General features: G+C 38.7%; 1 protein-coding gene across 1 annotated transcript in view; it reads left to right on the top strand.

Moving 5' to 3' along the window:
• ALK (ALK receptor tyrosine kinase) overlaps positions 1 to 20,257 on the top strand; it is a 346,271-nt gene that overhangs the window by 28,408 nt on the left and 297,606 nt on the right. The window lies entirely within an intron of this gene.

Raw genomic sequence — 20,257 nt, 5'->3', positions numbered from 1 at the left:
GTAATAAAGTATAGGTCTTTCAAGCTGTTAAAAGATTTTGCAGATGGTTTAATTGTGTTGTTTTAAGTGACAAGACTATTCAATTAATGGATTAAGAAGCAGAGATAGGATAACATCGCAGCACCTTTTCAAAGGCTGTTTTAATCAGACCAAGATATCTATCCACTGGTGGGTTTTGTGTTTTTGCTTTTGTGCATTTGCTTTGCACCTCTAAGTCTGGACTCTTTATACATAGAATGGAGCTGTCACCATAATATGTCATGTTATTCAGAGAACAATTTTTAAATTAGCTGATGTTGCAACATAATTCTCTGATTCTCTGCTTCAAGTGTGACTAACTCAAAGCCTGGCCACCATTAACCTCAAGTTACAAAAATGACTCAATTTGGAACAATTTTAGGTTTGAAGAATAGGAATATTGCCAATTTGATTCACAAGGACTTTCTGCTCCTTTATCCTGATGGGATTATAAGAGGCTGAGGTTAGGAATGGAAATAGTTTGCCTACCAGAGATTTCTTGATCCCATTCCAAATTTCAAATTCCTCAAATGGAGGATGAAAACAATATGATTGCTTCCATTTAATCTCCTTCTGCACCTGCCTCTTGTAAGGATTGCAAGTTTATCAGAAACTGAACAGACATGGAGGTCAACTGTTTCCCAGTTCAGCGGGAAATGCTCAAAAAGAAATGTAGCGCTTTGTTTTCTTCCTTGTGAAATATCCCGTCCTATTTTCCCCCATGATCCATTCTTGATTCTACTAAAAAAAGAATTGCTCTATATTCCCCCAATCTTTCTTAATTAATTATCAAACCAAACACACCTTTAGATGCATTGTATTGCCATGTATATACTTGGGTCAGCTTTAACTTTGTATTCTAAAGAAACAGCATCTCCACAATTTTCCTGTACTTTTTTATCTCATTCTCATCCTTTTATTCATGTCACCAAATATTACTTTTTTCCCCATTTGAGTCATATTCATACACAATATTGGACAATTTTCCCCCAAACTCATCTTTAATTCTATTATCACTGTTCACTTGAGTATCAATGCAACTATTTCCAACCCCTTACAGATCTTTGATATGCTGCCAAAATATATTGCTGTTCCTGTGTGGTCATTTCTATTGCTTTGTGACTTAGCTACTTTTTCAAATGCCTTTGATTTTCTTTCACATCAGGGCTTTCTCTAATAAGACTTTTGATCATGCATTTAAAATATTTAAGATCTAGTTTATTAGCACTTCCAGTGAAGAGTCAGGTTTTCTTTCCTTTATTGAATTAATATATTTCTTCTTGCAGACCAGTCAACAATTTTCTCCGGGACTACAGTTCAAAGGCAACATTTTTTCTTTGTTCAGCCTTTCTGATGATCTAGTTTTCAGATATATATTATAACTCAGAAAATTATTGCTTTGACAGTGCGGTATATATCTTTGTTGTCAGCATGACATTTTTACAGTTTAAAACTTGCTCATCCAAATAGCAAATATGCTTTTATTCCATCAGGGTGATGACCATCCCAGGGTGAATTTTTGAGCCTAGGAAGACAAAATCAGTTACCACTTCAATTTATTCACTGCATAGTTTGTATTTGGCTAATTGATTATGTGCTATCAATTTTCTGCTAATTATTAGTGACCAAACTGGTGAACATACTCTGATTTGTTCCCAACCTAACCCTTCAAGTCTTGCAATGATTGCTGCTATATTTAAATCCATCCACCTCCCTGCTTATTAATCTGTTCTCTTTCCTTGCACCATTCCCAGAATTACAGAATTCTCAGGAGAACTTTGGATTGTTTTTCCCCCCTAGGATACATTTTGTATATTTACTTGCCTATCCATGATATTCTCAGGACTTTTCTCCAATACCAAATTTCAAAAACAATCTTTGATTTCCAAAATCAGCTAGTACCTCTCACCCATTAGTATACCAATTCATGGTTGGAACCACCTTCTGAGTTTAGAGATCTTTTGGGGGGAAATTCCTTATTTTTCAGGTGAGTGATATAACCATGGCAATGAAATAATAATAGTGTCCTGTAAAAGCAGATCACATTGTATCTAGTGCAGAATGAAAACCAAATCTAAAGTGTAATTTCTGGTGTGCCTCAATAATTTGGGATAGATCCATGATTGCCATGGAGGCCACAAACCCTTGAGATGCCCTGGACTCTGTGTCACCTATCATAAGCTGGCAAACGCTTGGTTGTCAAAATTGTCTCTGCTTACTTAATAACCAATTCTGTGGTCATTCTTGAGAACTCTGAATTGAAATATCTATCTGACATGTAGTTGATAAACTGTAAACTCTCAATTTACTTACACTACATTGCCAACAACACACCTTTCTGAGGAAACTTAAGTAGAATGCCTTTGCAAACTCTAAACAACATGATTCATGAGTCACTTTGCTGTCTTTAAATCTGAAGTTAGTAGCATATACGTAGCAGTTTATCTATGCAAATAATTTTTTACATGAATGCTGTAATCACAGGCAACACTGTGGATTAATTCATGAAAACTATAGCTATTTTCCTTTTTCAGGGTATTCTTCTCATGGTAGAAATGCTACAAACTGGGGCTTATACCACTTAAAGAAGTAGGTCCAGGCACTTCTAGAGTGTGGAAGTACTAGGACAAATCAATACTACATAAAATGTTGACAAATATTTTCAAGTTGGGCGATAGTATTTATGGGTTTCTTCTTCTTCTCAGTGTTTCCTACAAATCAGGTTCTGCTTTATTCTAATCAACGAAGTGTTGATCCATTGCCTGTGGCAGAAGTTGACTGATCAGTTTATCATCCAAACCTAACATCATGGGTAAGAGTAATTGACCCCAAATCACTTAGCTAGTTTTCATGTCTAAAGCGGGATTCAAATTTAGTCTCTTGGATTTTACCCCTAGACCAAACCAGCCCTCATCGAAAGGACTTAGTGTGGCCTTAAAAACTTTGACACCATTTTATATGTACTTTTTTGCTCAGACTCTCTCTCTCTCCCTCCCCCCCTCTCTCTTATTGACTATCTCACCAAGGAGCAACTGTATATGGCTTACAATAATAGAAAGAAAAATGACAAGGCATCTAAACAGAAGTAAAATAATAGACTTAAGTAAACAATGACAAAGGAACATAGCAAGAATAAATACATCAGTATGATAACTAAAAAGATGGACAGGTGGGGAACAGATCATGAGTAATCAATGTTTTGGAAGGTTAACAAGGCCTAGTTCTGAAATAAAGTGAAAGCGGAGAAAAGAGGCACAAAATTATTGCTGGCAAGCCAGAATCTGTATGTGACATGCAAAAGCAAATGGTGTGGCTCACCAGGGCTCATGTCTTTTTAAACATTATTTTTTAATGTTTGAATGCTTTTTAAACAACATATATTATTATTCCCTCACTTTGTACTTGTCTCTGTTTACCTAATGGGTTCTAAACATTTAAAAGAAGATCATCAGTCATATTAAGTTCATATATTTCTAATAAGTCAAAAATTATGCCTACTTATTCCTTCATGTCTAGAATATTCACATTTTAACCTTACTGAATTTGTCTGGGAATTTGAAGTAGTGGCATTTTGGTTCAAGTGAGGGCTGAGAAATTCAATCATGCCTATAACAAAAATATTTTTAACAGCAATAGCTTTGGATATATGAGTTTCACTTATTTCCCACTAAAATAAAAATAAATGTAATGTGTACCAACCCATGATTTTATGTATTTCAGAGATTTAATGTTTTTGAATTTCTTTCTGGAAATTCTGTCCATCATATTTCATTCAAGAAGCTTCACTTCTTAGGTTCACTAAGTTTGCATTTTCCAGTGTAAGATTATATTCAAGTAATATTCCTTCTCTTGCATTAATTAGTGTTAATTAATGGAAACTTTTTCTTGTAGGCCAACATGGAATTGGTGTATTTTCTTCCTTTTATATACTAGAAGATCTAACCACCTTATGAAAGTATAGTATTTTGCTCCTCCTATAGTAACTAGATTAGATCTTTATTATCGATTTCCTCATTAATATGGGAGAATCCAAACTTCAAAATGGCAAGGCCGTTTATGATTTTTTTTAAAAAAAGAAGTTATTGATAATTTGCAATATAAATGCCATTTCTCAGAAAGTGCTGCAAGGCAATAAATTAAGTTAAAATTTCTTTTGATATCTAGTTGTGAGCCAGCAGCCATGTTCTATATTAGTGTTGCAAATAATACTAAATACAATAAGATTATATTTACTAACATACAATAGCATTATATTTAATGTTCTAAATGTTTCTTAAAGCACATAAAACAAATGTTTATTATGGCCTTTAAACCAGAAAACACTATATCTAAGTACATATAATTACATCATAACAATAATCCTCCAGTGAGGTACTATGTTAACATGGTTATAAGACCTGTGTGTTCTAATGAAGAAGAAAGCTATGCCAAAGCTTCAACCATACTGGAAAGGACTCATTAGAGGAGCCAGATAGCAATAGCAATAGCACTTAGTCTTATATACAACTTCATCATGTTTTACAGCCCTCTCTAAGCAGTCTACAGAGTCAGCATATTTCTCACAACAATCTGGGTCCTCATTTTACTGACCTAGGAAGGATGGAAGACTGAGTCAACCTTGAGCCTGGTGAGATTCGATCTGCCAAACTGCTGGCAGCCGGTGATCAGCAGCAGTGGTCTGCAGTACTGCACTCTAGCCACTGCCCATGAAGAGCGTCTCTCCCATAAACAACATGTGAGGTGTAATTTACAGAAACCCATATTGGATCAGATTGATCCTTGCCTGAATCAAGAACTATGCTAGATGTTGGAGTTCCTGGACATCTGGTGACAACTGGGCTACAGGACTCAGGACTGTGACAAAGTTGGCTGCTAGGAAAATTACCTGGAAAACAAACTCATTTCCATGAAAAAAAAAGTTCATTGTTTTAGGGATAAAGATCTTTAATGCCTAAGAGAACATGGTTCATATCGCCAAACACCAAAAAGAAAGCTCATATTGCTAAATTGATCTCTTGGACTGAGAGAGGCTATAAAACTTTGTGAAGCCACTTTCTAAAAATAAATCCCTGCCAGGCTCTCCTTTAGAATTATTGTTCTAGCATCTATACTTCTGTCTGAGAGTTAGCCAAAAGATTTCTGCTGGTATACCCACTTCTGGTATGATGTTCACAGGTGGAACTGAAGAAGTGAACAGTAGTTATGAGCCCTTTCCTTCTCTAAGTTGCCCTTAGAATGACTAAAAAGCTTATTTGGGAAGAATCCTTCACATTTATTCCTTCAGGCTACACAGTGGTATACTTTCCATTCAGACCATCAACTGAATCAACATCCTCTGGAAGGAAAATGAATGAAATCTTTCTCAGAATTGGAACACCACAAAACAATTTCTTGTTGTGAACCTTGGATGGAGAAGGGTTCATCTGAGAAATCAGGCTTCGAAGATTGGAGTTTCAGGTTGCTGAACAATGGAACAATATCTGTTTACTCTGCTTGTTGTTCTTGTTTGATCAAATTGTTTGTTATCATCCACTCCCTGTAACTTTAGCCCAGGTTTTTTTGAAGAGAAAAGGCAAAATGGAGGTGCACTATGATGCAAAACAGTTGGTTATTTTTCTGCACTTTGTAGTAGGATAGAAATTCAAGAATGTTTTGCCAGGCTGAGAACAATTCTAAATACCACATGGTGACTATTGAAAAATTTATTTTTTCCATTTCAGTGCTTCGCTCAATATGCATAAGGTCTTTTATCCAATTGACTAGCCTAATCATACATGCTGATAAGGGGCATCAGTGAAGAAAGTATTATGTAACTTTGCTAACCATAGTGAAAAAAAATTAGGCACGCTCATATAAATTCTTTAAAAGCTAGATTATTCATCATTCTACTTATTGCTCCATTTGGTCCAGGACAGCATTCCTATAAATATGGCTATTGCTAAATTACATAAAAACTAGAATTGGAGGGTTAGTCAATCTCTATATGCAAGAACAGTTACCAGAAATGAAAACCATAATGTGTGCAAAGCATCTCAAAAGAATATTTGAGAAGCATGGATCAAAACTGTTTTCATCGGCCTTATTATCATTGTACCAAGTTTACAAATTTCCTTTAGCGTTAGATTTTATTAGCTATAATGAATCTTATTCAAACAAGTAGCCCCATGTATCTAAAACACACATACATGGTCCTTTCCTCCTGGGGTAGGTTATTCTGATGTTGTACATCTGGCTATTCCAGCCTTCATGAGCTAGGGACTCCATATTGCCATGGTATCCTGCCAGTTCCATAGTACTGGTGTAATCTGGATTATTTTAGCAACTGGCTTTCTGTTAGCATCCAGCTGGGTGTACTGGCAGCTGCCTTGCTGAATGCACTAGCTATACTGAGAGCATGTTAGGAGCTATCAAAACCATGAAATGAAAGGGGATAAAGAAACTACTAATTTATTTCATCAATCATCCCAACCTTTTCAAGTGTTACAGTAGCAATCATGGGTCATTTTCTAATTTGTAACTTGTAACATGCATTAATCTCTCTCTCTCTCTTTCTTTCTTTCTTCCTTCCTTCCTTCCTTCTTTCCTCCCTCCCTCCCTTCCCCTCCCTCCCTCCTTCCCTCCTTCCCCACCTCTCTGTCTCTTTGCACATTGGTAATCTGCAGGCCTGCTTTATCCCTGTTAAAAGCAACAGGAGTCAATACACATTGGTTCTGGCTCTGAGCTGCCAACCCAAAGGGAAGTCATTCTTTCAGATAGTTCATTTTCCTAATGTGCTGTAAAGCATGTGAAACTAAGGTCTGTGTGGGCCGAGAGTTTTCACATCCTGCAGCTTTAATGTGAACAGCATGTGGCAGATGGAGAACTCCATGCTGAAACTACTGTAGAGCTAGTCTATCTAATGCAACTCCCTTTTGTTCCCTTCTTGTCTGAAAGAATGACAATACTTTGATGTCCATCTTTCCAGGCTAAGTGCAATTTCTATTCAGTGAAATGATATAGCAAAAAGAAAATTTTATCATGTAGAATTTCAATAGTGTTCATGAAATTGCTAACTCATAGCAGATGCAATCTTTTAATAGGTCTTCTGGCTTCAAATAGATGGACTAGTAATAAACATACCTATAGCCTATTGCTTTTCATAGGGAATTTGGAGGAAATCCTACTATGTCCAGCAGTTTAATCCCATGTAAACAAGAATAATATTGTGTCTCTAGCTCTTCAATTCCCCATCCTCCCTGATTTTAATTATTGTTAAGTCCACTGTCAAAACTTAGAATTTCTATAATAGCAGTATAACCATTTAAGAGATCCAAAATAATATGTGAAATACATTCTATTTCAGTTCACACACTGATGTCTTCATTTTAGGAATAACAGAATTGGAAGGGACCTTGTAGGTCATCTAGTCCAACCCCCTTCTCCAAAGCACCTGAAGGCAGGACAAAAAGCAATCAAGGAGAAACTAGTAAAGGAAAGAAGTAACCTAGAACTAAGGAGACATTTCCTGACAGAACAATTACTCAGTGGCATAACATGCTTCCATAAGTTGTGAATGTACCAACACTGGAAGTTTTAAAGAAGAGATTAGACAAGCATTTGTCTGAAATGGTATAGGGTTTCCAGCCTAAGCAGGGGGTTGGACTAGAAGAGTCCTTTCCAGTTCTGTTATTCAAACAGGAAACCCTATACAATTTCTGACAAGTGGCTGTCCAATCTCTTCTTGAGAGCTTCAAGTGATGAAGCACCCACAACTTCTGAAGGCAACTTCTCTTCCATTGGTTGATAGTTCTCACTGTCAGAAAAATTCTCCTTATTTCTAGATTAAATCTCTACTTGATCAGTTTCCATCCATTATTCCTTATCTGGTCTTCAGGTCCTTTGGAAAATAGGTTGCCCCCCTCCTCTCTGTGACAGCCCCTCAAATATTGGAACATTGCTATCGTGTCACACTTGGTCCTTTTCTTCACTAGACTAGCCATGCCCAGTTCTTGCAACCATTCTTCATATGTTTTAGCCTCCAGGCTCCTAATCATCTTTGTTGCTCTTCTCTGCATTCTTTCTAGAGTCTCAACATCTTTTTGTATAGTGGTGACCAAAACTGGATGCAGTATTCTAGGTATGCCCTACTAAGGCTTTATAAAGTGGTACTAATACATCACATAATTTTGATTCAGTCTCTCTGTTGGCTTCTTTGGCAGCTGCTGCACCCTGCTGGCTCATATTTAATTGAGTGTCCATTAGGACTGCAAGATCCCTCACAATTACTGATATTTAGTCAAATTCACCGAATTTGTGTTAATAGCAGTGTAATAGGAATGCGGAAAAGTCTTCATGGGATTCAGAAAATCTACTCATTCTGACCTAACTTATAGTAGCTAATATTTTGACCAATAAGGCCTAAATTGCTTGTGGCTGAAAGTCTTGATTATCAAAAATTGCTTGAATAAAGTAAAGTGGGAGAAGATAAGCTTTTATTGCTTCACTGAATTTCAATTTCTGCAAAAATGTACTTTTTATTGCATTTATCTCCAAAGAACTAAACATAGTATTATATCCTTCTTATATTTTCATCACAGTTACCTTGTTAGATTGCTTATTTTTAGAGACAGTAATTGGTCCAAAGTCATGGTGTAACTCATAACAGTGAGAATTTGAATTCACATTTTGTAATTTATCTGTTTTTTACTTTTTTGAATGTTTGTTTTAATATTTGTTTTTTTTAAAAAAAAAACAAAAGTAAGAAAAAGGAACAATTAAAACGTACTACCCTGTTTCCCTGAAAATAAGACCTCCCCAGATAATAAGCCCAATCGGGCTTTTTAGCACATGCACCAAAATAAGCCCTCCCTTGAAAATAAGCCCTCCCTGAAAATAATGCAACACAACAGCAGCCATGAGGTGACCCCACTCGCCACCTCCTGCACCTCAAAAATAAAAAGACGTCCCCAAAAATAAGGTCAAGTGCTTATTTCGGGGGTCAAAGGAAAATAAGACCCTGTCTTATTTTCAGGGAAACATGGTAATATACAAGAAATAGTTCAGCCTAATTTAAAATAAGTCACTACACATGAAAAAAACATTCATCTCTCTTATAGTATAGTATAGATTATAGAAGTTTATTTGTATGCCGCCCTTTTCCCTGGGGGGACTCAGGGCGGCTCACAACCCAAAAGGGAGGGGGAGACAAACTTTTAACATAAAGACAATACATAATTAAAAACACAACATTCATACCATTCGGGCGGGTTACAGTCTTAGCCCCAGGCCTGATGGGATAGCCAGATTCTGAGGGCTGTGCGGAAGGTCTGGAGGGTGGTGAGGGTACGAATCTCCACGGGGAGATCGTTCCATAGGGTTGGAGCTACCACCGAGAAGGCTCTCCTCCGCGTAGTTGCCAGTCGGCATTGACCGGCAGATGGAACTCGGAGGAGGCCTAATCGATGAGATCTAATAGGTCGCGTGGAGGTAATTGGCAGTAGGCGGTCTCTCAAGTACCCAGATCCACTACCATGTAGGGCTTTACGGGTGACAAGTAGCACCTTGAAGCGTACCCGGAGATCGACAGGTAGCCAGTGCAGCTCGCGGAGGATAGGTGTTATGTGGGTGAAGCAAGGTGCACCCACAATCGCTCTCGCGGCCGCATTCTGGACTAGCTGAAGTCGCCGAATACTCTTCAAGGGCAGCCCCATGTAGAGCACATTGCAGTACTCCAGCCTAGAGGTCACAAGGGCACGAGTGACTGTTGTAAGAGCCTCCCGGTTCAGGTAGGGGTGCAACTGGTGCACCAGGCGAATCTGGGCAAATGCCCCCCTGGTCACAGATGACAAATGGTGTTCGAAAGTCAGCTGTGGATCCAGGAGGACTCCCAAGTTGCGGACCCTGTCTGAGGGGTATAATGTTTGACCCCCCAGCCTGAGAGGTGGAATGCTTGCCGAATTGGTGGGAGGGAAACACAACAGCCACTCGGTCTTATCTGGGTTGAGCACGAGTTTGTTAGCCCTCATCCAGTCCCTAACAGCTTCAAGTCCCTGGTTCATCACGTCCACCGCTTCATTGAGTTGGCACGGGGTGGACAGATACAACTGCGTATCGTCCGCATACTGGTGGTATTTTATCCCGTGCCGCTGAATGATCTCGCCCAGCGGTTTCATGTAGATGTTAAAAAGTAGGGGGGACAAGACCGAACCCTGTGGCACCCCATATCTTAGGGGCCTAGGGGTCGATCTCTGCCCTCCAACTAACACCAACTGCGACCTGTCCGAGAGGTAAGAGGAGAACCACTGCAAAACAGTGCCTCCCACCCCCACCTCCCGCAGTCGTTGCAGAAGGATACCATGGTCGATGGTATCGAAAGCCGCTGAGAGGTCAAGGAGAACCAGGATGGAGGCAAAGCCTCCGTCCCTGGCTCTCCAGAGGTCATCGGTCAATGCGACCAAAGCGGTTTCTGTGCTGTAGCCAGGCCTGAAGCCGGACTGGAATGGGTCAAGGTAGCTAGCTTCCTCCAAGGACCGCTGGAGCTGAAAGGCCACCACCTTCTCAACAACCTTCCCCACAAAGGGGAGGTTGGAGACTGAATGGTAATTGTTAAGAACAGCTGGATCCAAGGATGGTTTCTTCAGGAGGGGTCTCACCACCGCCTCTTTAAGTGCGGGGGGAAAGACCCCCTCCCGAAGGGAGGTGGTAACAACCGCCTGGATCCAGCCCCGTGTCACCTCTCTGCTGTTAGCAACCAGCCAGGAGGGGCACGGGTCCAGTACACATGTGGAGGCACTCACAGCTCTCATGGCCTTGTCCACGTCCCCAGGGGCAACATCCTGAAACTCAACCCAGGGGTGGTCTACCAGATTATCCCCTTGTGCCTCGGCTGGAGCTGCAGAATCGTAGTCCAACTCCGACCGAAACCGGGCAACTTTGTCCGCTAAGAACTGGACGTAGTCCTCAGCCCTACCCTGCAGGGGATCCCCCGTGTCCTTCCTGTTTAGGAGGGAACAGGTTATCCTAAACAGGGCGGCTGGGTGCGACTCAGCGGAGGCAATCAAGGTGGCAATATAAGCTCTTTTCCCCGTCCTAATTGCCCTGATGTATTCCTTGATGCACGATGTTAAAAGTGCTCGGCTCGATTCGGATTTGTTGGACCTCCATAGGTGCTCTAGGCGTCTCTTCCGGTGCTTCCTCTCCCAGAGTTCCTCGGTAAACCAAGGAGGCCTCCTGGATCCACTGCCTCGGAGCGGCCGTAGTGGCGCAATCCGGTCAAGAGACTCCGACGCTGCCGAGTTCCAGGCAGTAACCAGAGTCTTCACCGGACTGTGGGCGAGAGTATCAGGAATAACCCCAAGCTCCGTCTGGAACCTCAAGGGGTCCATAAGTCACCTGGGGCGGAACCACCTGGTCGGTTCCTCCTCCCTACAGTGGAGGTTTGGTCTCCGAAAGTCAAGCCTCAGTAGGCAGTGGTCTGACCACGACAGGGGTATGATCTCACTACCCCTCAGACCAAGATCACAAGTCCACTGCTCCGAGAGAAATACGAGGTCGAGCGTGTGACCCGCTGAGTGGGTTGGGCCCCGAATTACCTGGGTCAAGCCCATGGCTGTCATGGAAGCCATGAACTCCTGCGCTCCATCAGAGTGTTTACCGAGCGAAGGCAAATTGAAATCCCCCAGGACCATAAGCCTGGGGAACTTAATTGCCAGCTCGGCTACCGACTTGAGGAGCGAGGGGAGGGCTGCTGCAACGCTGTTGGGAGGCAGGTACGTTAACAGCAAACCCACTTGCCCCTTGAGGTCCAACTTCACCAGCAGGGACTCACACCCGACAAGCTCCGGAGCAGGGATCCTACGAGGTACTAGAGACTCTCGGATAACAATAGCCACACCTCCACCCCTTCCCTGGGCTCTCGGCTGATGGAGCACCTGAAAACAAAGCCAACCCAAAAAGTGAACCCAGCTGTATTTTAAAATAATATCAAGATAGTTTTGTCTTTCTAGTACTAAATAGTAATGTCTTTCAATGCCTACTATATTCAAAAATATATTTTATATAATTTTGTAATCTTAATATAATGATATATTCTTAGATTTGGGGGATTGGGGTTTTTCAGGGACAGGTGAATTATAATCTAAAAGTAAATTCTCACCTTTAAATTGTGTTAAAATTTGGAAGACCATATTCACAAATTGTTATCATATGATTAAGTACCCCCTCATCTGTTTACACTTCATATATAATAAAGTAAAAGCCAGCCTTGTTTAAAAATTATTTGTAATGTCCAATAAAAGGGAAAATAATCTCTAGATCAGGCATGTCAAACTGGCAGCCCACGGGCCAGATACATCAATACAATACAATAGCAGAATGAGAAGGAACCTTGGAGGTCTTCTAGTACAACCCCCTGCCTAGGCAGGAAACCCTATACAGTTCCAGACAAATGGCTATCCAACATCTTCTTAAAGACTTCCGGTGTTGGGGCATTCACAACTTCGAGAGGCAAGTTGTTCCAGTAATTAATTGTTCTAACTGTCAGGAAATTTTTCCTCAGTTCTAAGTTGCTTCTCTCCTTGATTAGTTTCCATCCATTGCTTCTTGTTCTATTCTCAGGTGCCTTGGATAATAGTTTGACTCCCTCTTCTTTGTGGCAACCCCTGAGATATTGGAAAACTGCTATCATGTCTCCCCTAGTCTTCTTTTCATTAAACTAGACATACCCAGTTCCTGCAACCGTTCTTCATATGTTTTAGTCTCCAGTCCCCTAATCATCTTTGTTGCTCTTCTCTGCACTCTTTCTAGAGTCTCCATCGTGGTGACCAAAACTGAATGCAGTATTCCAAGTGTGGCCTTACCAAGGCACTATAAAGTGGTATTAACACTTCACATGATCTTGATTCTATCCCTCTGTTTATGCAGCCTAGAATTGTGTTGGTTTTTTGGCAGCTGCTGCACACTGCTGCTCATATTTAAATGGTTGTCCAAGATCCCTTTCACAGTTACTACTGTTGAGGAAGGTACCACCTATACTGTACATGTGCATTTCGTTTTCCTTGCCTAAATGTAGAACCTTACTCTTTTCACCATTGAATTTCATTTTATTAGATAGTGCCCAATGTTCAAGTTTGTCAAGATCCTTCTGTAGCCTGTCTTCTGCAGTGTTGGCTATTCCTGCCAGCTTGGTGTCATTTGAAAATTTGATGAGTTCGCCATTTATTCCCTCATTAATTCCCTCATCCAAATCATTGATGAAGATGTTGAAGAGTAGTGGGCCTAAAACAGAGCCCTCCATTTAGATGCAGTTCCACTGAGGACTACATGTTGAGTGTGGTTGGTCCGCTAGTTACGAATCCATTTGGTGGTGATGTTGTGCAACCTACATTCTTCTACTTTATCTAGTAGTAGGTTGTGGTCTACCTTATCAAATGCCTTACTGAAGTCCAAGTGAACTATATCAACGGCATTCCTATGGTCCACTAATTTGGTCACTTTGTCAAATCATGTGCAGACCAAACCCATCCCACCTCTGTGAATGGAAAAACATGTTGAAATGTCAAATGGCAGCAATGTGACACCACAAGCTTGATACCCGTGCTTTCGATGAATTAATTTCATTCAAGATTTTAGCACACTTAATATTAAGAACATAGACATTTATTTGTTACTATAGAATATTCCAACTCTTTATTCAACAGTTCTTGCAAATAACTAGTTTCCACGATCATAATATTCTTTATTTATAGAAAAATATGGTGGATTTAACAGCCTCTAAGGCTTGTTCCAGTATGGAGAGCAATTGGGAAGTTTTAGATGCTGTCAATCCAAACTGACATATTTTAGTGCAGTGTTTTTCAACCACTGTGCCGCTGCACACTAGTGTGCCGTGACATAGTGTAAGGTGTGCCGTGGGAGAATTACTTTATATATAGTCAATATAGGCACAGAGTTAATTTTTTTTAACATTTTCTAATGGTGGTGTGCCTCGTGATTTTTTTCATGAAAAAAGTGTGCCTTTGCACAAAAAAGGTTGAAAAACACTGTTAGTGGATTATGCTGTTATTTTGGGTTTGGTGAGATTTTGGGGCAACCCAAACATTTCTTACAATAAAATGTTTTTAAAAGTTTATTGGTAATAAATAGACCACAGGCAATGAGACTTTTGTGAAAAACAGTGACAAAATTCAGACTGAGAATATTCCAAACTGTAAAAATTTTTTAATCCTTCACCTGTAATTAATGAACTACATTAGGTTTTACAAGTAAGATTTTTTTTCACCAGATCCCAGAACCAAAACAATATTTTCCATTTTCCATTCCAACAAATCCATCCATATGTTTGTAATTTATATTTATAGTCACTGAAATGAGCCCTAAGAAAAGCAAAGTAATGTTTCCTCTTCTTTATGTTCATTAGCCCCTTATATTCTTTCCCACAAAAAACATTTTATGAAGTTTGCTAATTAAAAGCATGGTCCTCATTTTGCCAACTTTTACTTCCTTATGTAACTTTTAATCACACATTGATTCAGCTTGCCCTCATCAGGGGTCACCTGATGAGGACTGGGATCACATCATCACAATGATTAATGGACAGCTATATCTTCAAAGTCAGCTGGCTTTTAATTGACATGTTTTGTTTTACTAATTTGCTGTCTCTTCAGGCAGAGACAGAAGATGTCAGATGAATAGTTATGGCTATTGTCACTGATATATTCAAAATGTGTATGTATAATCTCTGTCATATATTTACTGTTCTCTAAATCTGTGAGAAGTACAGAATTTTAATTTTCACACTTTTTTCCTTCAGGTGTTCATCCATGGCTTAACTTACAATAGTTTGTAATCCTTTTTAATTTAAAAGAATTTTTCAAGCCACTTATTTTTTTTTCTGCTGCTTTTTTATTTCATGTAATACATTGTATTTATCTTCTTTTTCCAATAAGAATAGGTTATTGGTGTTTCCAGGTAGATTTTTTTGTACATTTCAATCAAAGGCTTTACATAACTACATCTACCCTTCTTTTATTGTTTTATCTTTGTGTAAAGAATATAGGGGTAATATCATCATCATTTTAACAATTGTCTATTCACTACTGATGGCATCTTCTGTATGTTTTTGCCAATTGGGCCCACAAAACTTGCTAATTTCATCAACCCATCCTGTTTTAATTCTCTTTTGTGGATGCTTTTTATCAAGTGGGATCCATTCTATGCCTGCCTTGGTCCACCTTCAATCAGTTCTTCTTGCTATGTGACCAGCCCATTTCCATTGCAATTCTTTTACTCTCTTGATGATATTGTATATATCTGTTTGTTCTGTAATCCATGTGCAGGTCTTTCTATCTGGTCTTGTAATGTTGAGCATGTATCTTTCCATGGTTCTTTGTGCCACTCGTAGCTTTTGTATTAATTGTGAGGTTAGTGTCCATGGTTCACTGGCATATGTTAGAACATGTAGCACATAATGATCGAAAACTTTTCAGGCATAAGGGGAGGTTGTGCTTGAAAATGCTTAGCAGGCCAAATGCCTGCCAACCACATTTAACATGCTGTTCAATTTCCTTTATTGTATCACCTTCCATTGAGATCCATTGGCTAAGGTATATGTAGTAGTATACTATGTATAGTTCTTATTCAGATATTTAAAAAAATATTTCTTTGGTGAATTTATTGAACATAAGCTGGCTCTTTTTCAGGTTTATTTTAAAAACCAAATGGTTCTCCTGCTTTGTGCAGCTCTTGTATGCGTCTTTGTAGGTCTTCTGGGTCTTGTGAGAACATCATCTGTAAATCTTAAGTGATTTAAATAGACACCATTAATTTTTATTCCATCTTTTGCCCATTCTAGTTTGCTAAATACTTCTTCAGAGCAGGCTGAGAAAAGGATAGCTGATATTGTATTGCCTTATTGTACACCTCATTCGATGTTGATTTCCAATTTAAGATCTTAAGGCAAATTGTCACCATTGCTTTTTCAAATATTGATTGCAGTAATTTTGAGTGTAAGGAGTGTCTACGCCTTTAGCAATGCATTAATTATTACTTGCTGGAATACTGAGTCAAATGCCTTTTCAAAGTCAATGAAAGACATGCACAGAGGCATGGTGTACTCATTGTGCCTTCCAACCACAACCTGGATGTGATCCATTGTGCTGTAGCCACTTCCGAACCCTGCCTATTCCTTTGGCTATGCATCATTTAATGTTCTCAATATTTGTTTTGTTATTACCTTGCTTATATTACTATTATGGGTAATATCTGATACCATATTAATTTGGTTATTTGATTCAAATGGAAAAATGCTTTCCAGATATATTCTAGATCCGCTAACTATCTCTCCCCCATTGTTGTTAGAGCCCTTATGTTCATTAACATTAGTATAACCAAATTCTTCATAATAGCAGTGGTCTGTCAGTGAGGCACTATTTGTGTCATGATTAATTTGTTAACAGTTGTATCACTTCATATCTCAGGAGGAAATGTTAATTCCCCAAATCTTCATTCTACGTTTTTGTCAGTACATGTTTTACACATTGGATTATATTCAGCTATACTTTCTACCTTGTTTTCTTCACTTTATTAGTTGACTGAAAACTTCTAGACTTTTCTTGCTGTTTATAAACCAGACAAAAACGACTACCAAATGTAAATGAATGTCTTCAAGTCCTCTTCTAAGCAACACTATTCTATGGGGTTTTAATATTAAATGTTTTTATATTATATTATTATATTAATAATTTTATAATATATTATTATATTAATGGTACCCTTTTTCCTTGAGCTGATCTTTCTGGTAAAGCCTATCTCATAGTAATATTCATTTTATTAATAATGAGGGCCGTGTCCTGATGTGACATGAAGTTCCAATCTGGCAAGAGATGGAGAAAGTCTGGTTAACTAACTCAGGGAAGGATAACATAATTGTACTTCTTCTGTCCCAGTTTGTTTTCTTTTTTAAAAAAATGCCCAGGTCATAATGGGGTGATTGAACCTCCATCTTTTTTTTATGTGTGTCACATTTTAAAAACTAGAAATAATACAGGGATTACCATGGCTGTCTTTCGCCCATGTCTTTTGCTTATAAGTAGTATTTAAACCTGGTCCCAGCTTGGTTTCTACTGACAGTGTGTGAGAGAGAAAGAGAATAAAATCTGATGGGACCCCTTCCCCCTCATGATTACTTTAACTTTTCTGCAAGTTTTGCCTTAGTCTGTTGAAATTTTACAGATCCTGTTAGGCATTTTAAGGGCTTCTCACATTAAATTGCTAGAAGGAAGAACTCTGGTTTTTGATATTCCCACATGCCAGATCAAGGCAAGGTTGATTGGGTTTTTCCAAAGCCAAGTATCTCACTATAAAATGAGTTCATTTGTCTTCACACAGACCTATTAATAATACTTTTCTGGGTGTCCTGCTGTATATTCCTTTCCTCCCAATGTAGCTTAATTAGGTGTTGCACTTATTTGTGGAAAATGTGTATAAAAGAGGTATCCTGGGTAAATCTATATGATGAAATATTCAGCAAAACCATTTGCCATTTCTGCTCATGATGCAGCAAATGTAAAATTAAAGGCAGACATCCCTGTGCTTCTCAGATACTGGCCTGAGGTACTACACTGACTAATTTTTATAGCATACAGATATAATTCTTAGATTAAAAATGATTTACGTTCCAAGTTGACACTTCCTACCATCCTGTATTTTTTTAAATCTTAATATAAAAAGTATGAGCTGGCTATTGAGGCCTTCTATAACCAGAACATTGACTACGTTAGCTTTTTGAATAATCCTTCATCATTTATAGTAAATGATGCTCATGGATAAAAATAGTTGTGCATCCCACAAATGCAAGATAGTGGTTTATAAGGAGGACAATGCACACATTTGCCTTGTATGAGAAAGCTTAACTGTGAGACATTTGTATTCAGGTTGTGAGAGTCTGCAGCGTCTGACATCATTAAAATAATGTTAAATTGGGATTACTTGGAGTGCAGTACAGGGGTCTAAATGCACTGCATGAAGGCTTCAGTAATCCAGAATTCCTACCTTATCTCTTATGATGTCAATGGACAATTAATATACTGTATAAGTTATGGTTCAGAGTAGCAACCATTCCCAATAATTTTGCCCATGGTGCTGTGATGTATCAAAATTAGGACATTCTTCATAGCTAGCCAGACCCCCAGGTAATTTAAGCCCCCTGCTTTTCCCAACTACCAGCATCACATTGTCCTTCAATGTCCTTGTTTCCAGGCTATCATCATCCCTCTTTGCATTTGTCACTTTGCATTTGCCTACTGTAAATTGGTAGCACTGATTATTGTTGTTTATTTTGTCATTAATTAAGCAGTGCAGAAAAAGAAAAGAAAAGGGAACAAGAAAGCAAAATAAGAGCATTCATACACACACACAAAGGGACCTCATCCATGTATGATATATAATTTTCATTGTAAGTAATTCATTCATAATTCACAAGTGACATCAAGTTTTCCATCCACGGAAAACGGAAGTGACAAATATCTTTCCAGTGTTGAAGGATAACTCTATTAGCAATAATAAGGGTATGGAAAATCCATTTTCATTGTCCAGCTGTCAATACCTCTTACACCAATTGACAATTGGTGTTACTGGCTATCTTTCCTCAGCATCTTTACTCCCTTTTGCCCTTTCCTGCCACCAATATAGTTTCAACTCCCCCCCCACCCCAATTTCTCCTTCTCTACCTACATTTCCTTCTGATTTTCCTACTCTCCAGCTCTTCCTTTGTGGTAGTTCAAATGTTGTTTTCCTCTACCTGCCATCATTCTAGCCGTTCACTCTAACCATTTTCCATTTCTTTTTCACATAACTAGCGCTGGGAAAGAGCACTAGTTATGTGACTGGTGAGACAAATGATGCTTCAGGCCACTTTATTTTATGCCAAATTTAACACAGCCCCAGATTTATGCATTTATTTAGAAAATTAGTACTCTACATTTTAAATTATTTTAACTAGACCAAAGCGAGGCTGAAATAAAATGTAAAAAGTACTTAGCAAAAACCATACTTCATTAAAAATAATTATAATTAAAAATGAATGATTTGTTAAAAATATGCTTTAAAGCATGAAATATTTAAAACTCTATTAAGTTAAGATTACAGCACTATCCAGAAACTGTAAATTGAAACATACAGTTGTTCAGGGTTGAAATGAAGGATCTTTGGTGCTCTCTTGCTTGGTTGTTTTGTTGCAGATATTTGTTATCCTAATTAGGTAACATCATCAGTGCTTGACCTGCCCTGATCTGGCACTGATGATTTTACCTAGTTTGAGTAATCTGCAAGAAAACAATCAAGCTTAGAGAGCACCAACACCGCCTTCATAGTAGTTCCATCCATCAAAAGTACTAAACAAACAGATATACATGGAAGAAGCTTAAGAGCAAAGCAAGTGAATTAGGCATTGGTCTTTTGGGACTGTGACAAAGGATAAAATGACATTTTTATATGAAAGAACAGGATAAAGAAGATGTGGTAGAACCACTGACTGAAGGAGGGCACCTCTAGTTGGACTAAAGAGAAATTCCATCTTAGGCTCTATTTGGGGGGGGAAAAGTCGAAGATTAGATCCTTAAGTCTGTATTTACTGTTTGTCAAGGGAAGGCAGCAAGACAGTTTGGTGTGATTCTTGTAATATAGGTGATCAAGAATAAAGTATTTACTTGGGCCTATCTACAAGTGGTTCTAGATGTTTGCACCTGATAAGACTTTGAAATGACTGCAGAGAGTTCTATGCATTTCTGGAAGATCATAAGGCTAAACATTGGGCCAATGCAAAATCACTCAATTTTGCTTCAACAAAGACCTTGACCTTATGCTTCCCCAACTTGTCATTTACAAAAGCCACAAATTGCTTTTGCCCAGTTATCTCTTAAAACCTTTGTGAATGCTACTGAAGAAAGTGAGAAGAAAGTATTATTTCACAGCTGCTCTCAGAGTTCCCCATCCTCATTAACCAATGCCAGAATTGACTTCTGTAGTTCCTGTATTGAGGAGAGTGGGGTGGAACAAAGCAAAGAGCAATTAGAAGCAAGAGGGCCACTCCTTCACAAAGAAAGAGATTGTTTCATCAAAGTAAAGTGCACCTACAGTACCAGGATTTGCAAAGCCCTAGTAATTATATACCATGCTCAATATATTGCATGTAACTACCCTTGAGTTTTTAGGTATACCAGGTATTTGTTAGCTTGATTTAGATTAAAACTACTACACGTATGGG

The sequence above is a fragment of the Thamnophis elegans genome, chromosome 4 (genome assembly GCF_009769535.1).
Source record: "Thamnophis elegans isolate rThaEle1 chromosome 4, rThaEle1.pri, whole genome shotgun sequence".
NCBI classification, from domain to species: Eukaryota; Metazoa; Chordata; class Lepidosauria; order Squamata; family Colubridae; genus Thamnophis; species Thamnophis elegans.
Note: the sequence above shows the minus strand (reverse complement) of the source record. Positions and strands in the feature narration are given on the sequence as shown.